Source organism: Lepisma saccharinum, chromosome 12, assembly GCF_977018435.1.
Source record: "Lepisma saccharinum chromosome 12, izLepSacc3.1, whole genome shotgun sequence".
Lineage (NCBI taxonomy): Eukaryota > Metazoa > Arthropoda > Insecta > Zygentoma > Lepismatidae > Lepisma > Lepisma saccharinum.
Window position 1 is genome coordinate 9,716,180 of NC_139240.1, and position 4,393 is coordinate 9,720,572.

Genomic DNA, 4,393 nt, shown 5'->3' on the forward strand with positions numbered 1-4,393 from the left:
GCTCAATTTCTGTTTATGTCTGTTAACACATACGTCAGAAGCTTGGTCATCACTTACTGCATGCTTTCTGAAGAATAATTTTTCCCATCTGTATACTTCTTTCTTTGATTGCATGCAACGATTTGTTCACTACCATCTTGGATGTGCACTGCTACTGGAATCAACTTCACATGTATGGTGTGCAAAGAAATACTGCATCCATTAATGCTTTCATCGTTAGATTAGGTGCATCATGTTTAGGGTTCTTAACAGTAAAGTAACATCCATAAATACTACGCACACCTCATAATGTAACATCTGTTCTCGAGGATGATATCCCCTTCAATCCTTAAAAAAAAAGTAAAGTGTTCCCCTGTGCTTAGCACCATGCCATGAAGGCGTATAGGGGGTGTGGGGATAACACCCCACACTTTCTTGATCCGGTCGTGAGTGGGGGTGATGTGATCAGCATCATGCCCCTGACCACCTTTACCCCCCAGGGTTTCCCCCAGGTACCCATGTTATTCGACGCCGGGTGGGCACCGGGGCCGCTTCCAACGGCCGGGGATCAAATCCGGGAACTTTTCTAACGTTGGAAGCGGACCCGGCGCCCACCCAGCGTCGAATAACATGGGTTCCTTGCAGGCACAAAAATCTGCACAACTGTCTGTAAACCTAGAAATGTTGCTTGTGTAAGCTACTTTACAAAAAATATATTTGATGGAAACTGCTCTGTATGTTTAATGATTTTCTTTTAATTTTTTTGGCCCAAGTTCCTTTTGTTTTATTGCAATTTCATCATGCTAAGAATGCAATTTTTACATGGTTTGATTTTGATGTATGTTAACACATACAGCGGAGTTTTAGCGATTACTTCAAGATTTTGTTCAATATATGCTTTAGTGGTTAGATTAGGCAGGTTAGGTTTGGTTCCCTTAGCATTAAAATGAAGTCCCTAAATGCATTCTATTAAGGTTCCGATTTACTTCTACATTCATTCCCACGATTCTACGATATTTACTGTCGCTTGTCGATGGAGAATATCTTGTCCACGAGAAGTGCGTAAGGTCATTTTGAAGTTTTCTTTTCAACATAAATAACTTTCTTCAGAGTCCAAACAGTGTTCAAATTTCGTGCGACAAAGATTTCCAAAATTCTACAATAATTAGTCTTTGTGCTAGGAGAAATCATAAAACAATCGGAACCGGTACCATCTTTTATCATATGAAACTAACACTTGCTTTGCACTTACTCTTTATAGGAGCACAATATTTGGTGCTGCACCTGGCTTCACAGAAACACAAAAAAAAAAAAAAAAATACCAGAAGTTGTCAGAATGTACCACAAATAAAAGATTTCTTTGGGCAGTCATCCAAGTCAGCACAGAGAGTAAAAGCAGCTGAAGCAGCTCTGGCCTTTCATACAGTGAAACATCATGCAAGTTACAAGTCCATGGACTGCACTCCAAAACTCAACAGTGAAATTTATTTTGATTCAGACATTGGCAAAAAAGTGCCTTGCGCCAGAACGAAGACGGAAGCTATAATTAACAAAGTTTTGGGACCACATTCTGTGGATGTAATTGTTCAGAGTCTGGGTGGAATTTCTTGCTTTGAGTGTGTACAGATGTAAGTAATCATGAGTCCTACAAATTTTTTCACATTCTGATTCAGTATTTTGATTATAAAGCAGGTGGTATTTACAGCAAAGTTATTGAGCTAATAACCACCCCCAATGAAATTTCTGGAATAATTTCATCTATGTTAATAACACATTACAGAGACTTGGTATCGCTGAAAAATGTGTGCCATTTGGAGGAGATAACACAAACACAAATTTTGGTGGTATCAAATGGGCAGAGGGTGACAACGTGTTCAGCAAATAAAGAAATTGCCTTAATAAGAATGTTGTTGGAGTATGCTGCCCAGCACATATTCTTCATAATACAATTCAGCATGGGGCTGATACTTTAAAAGTGGACATTGAATGTATTGTGTTGAAATTGTATAATTACTTTTCTATATATACAGTCAGAAATGAAGAACTTAAAAGAGTACTGCGAGTTTGTGGAAATCAGCTACACACAACTACTGTCTCATTCAAAAACTAGGTGGCTACCTTTATTTCCAGAGAGACTACTTCACATGTTTGATGCATTGAAATCTTACTTTCTGTCAATTTCTAGTCCACCAAAGATTGAGGAATTTTTTTGAAAATACTTTAAATAAGGCATATTTATGGCACTTGCATTCTTTGATGTCAGTTTTTTATGGTAAGATAAAGGAAATTGAGAGAGAGAAAAAATCTATTCTTGACATTCTTAGTGCTCTTGAAAGTGTAACTAAATGGCTTCAAAACAGGTTGGAATCATCATTCATATCGATCAAAACAAAGGAGGTATTGTCATGTGCTCAGGAGGAGGGTTTCGATACACAAGTTCACTGTTTCGTGGAGGAAGCTTTAGGGGTTTATAAGGAATGCTGCCACTATTTAACCGAGTGGACCACTTCTTTTGCAGATTTTAATTGCTTTAGGTGGATCGAACTAACTCAGAAAATAAGTATGGAAGACGTTGAAAATTGCATTATTTTTTTTTTATCCAAAAAAGGTATTAATTGATGATTCAAAGTGCTGTGATCAATTATGTAATTTGAATTTGTTCATTGAGTACAATGTTTTGAATCTAGAAAAAATGGCATGCCATGAAAAGTGGGTAAGTTATTTTAATAGCTCTAAGAATTATGAGTCTCATTCAGAATTTTTGAAAATTGCTGAATATTTGTTTGCCATTCCAGGCCACAATGCAAATGTAGAAAGAGTATTATCGTTAATGTCAGCACAGTGGACTGATGAGAGGAATAAATTTCTCATAGATTCTGTGAAGGGGTTGGTGCTGGTTCAATATAATTTCAAAGATTTTGATTGTTGTGAGTTTTATAAGTACATTGTGGATAAGCCTGAAATTTTGAGAAAAATTGGCTCAGAGAAATATGACTGAAAACACATGAAGTAACAGGTGTATTGTATAGTAGTTTAGATTATGAATTTTGCTTTTTTAGAAATCATTAAAAATTCATTACTGTTTAACTGAAAATGTGTGTTTTTTACTCCGAATGTGTTGTGTCCTACATTTTGACTCAATGTCCTACATTTTGGGACAGAAAAACCTCGTTAATACAAAGTTCAAGGGACCAAAAAATGTCAACTTCGAATTAAACGACTTTGAGTTATCCAAACTTTTCGAGATGGCGCCTGTTTTTCAGGTGAAAATAAAATAGAGTATAAATTACCCCAACAACGGATGTTTTATACTTGGTGGTAGCTCAGAAAATAGCTTTATATGTACTATATAATAATATTGTACATTTTAAAGAAAGTGTAAAAAATGTTACACAAAATGAGAATATGCAAAAGGCACTTTAGGGTTAAATTTGTTGCACATTCGCTATACTATCATGCCTTCAAAAGAATACATCGAATTTTAGGTAACCCTGTATACTGAAGGGTGCAAAATGGCATAAAGTGGCAACGTGCCCAACAATTTTAAATCAATATCCCTACTTCCCACACCTTTAGTCAGAACTATTACAAATAAAGAGTAAAATACATGCTGGAAATTTGGATTGATTTATTTGGTTGTTTATACCATTGAACTGAAAGCTATGCTACACACTTGAGTGTGGAATTGACAATGTAAAATCAAAACTGGAAAGTAGTTTATTTGGTTTTTTAATGAAGTAGCTTCAGCACTTAGGCTATTTTGCACCCGTCATATTATACGGGGTCCAGACCCTTACCGTTACAAATAACAACTCTAATGTTGCAGAACTAAAATCTTAAAATATTCTGACTTCTGTTAAAAGCTGAGGCTGTAAACGGGCACTCGGCACACGTAAGGACAAAAAAACAGGACAACACACAGAATTATACTGGCCATAGTGCCAGTTGCCAGAGCCTCATTACTCTGCCAAAGCCGTCCAGGGTGTACTATGTGGAAGTGAGGTTGACAGTTGGGTGTACTACGTGGAAGATCACCCCCTACACCCCCAAATCAGGAATCGACCTAACAATGTTTGAATTTGAATTTGAATTTAAAATTGTGGGTGCTTCAGCACTAAGGCTATTTTGCACCCATCACATTATACCTGGTCCATCCCCTTATCGTTGCAAATAACAACTCTAATGTTGCAGAACTAAAATCATAAAATATTAAAATCTTCTGACTTTCGTTAAAAGCTGAGGCTGTAAAGGGGCACTCAGCACACATAAGGACAAAAGAACAGGACAATACAAACAAAATTATACTGGCCATGGGGCCAGTCGCCAGAGCCTCGTTAGTCTTCAGTCCAGGGTGTACTAATGTGGAAGTGAGGTTGACATTTGGGTGTACTACATGGAAGGTCACCCTTTACAC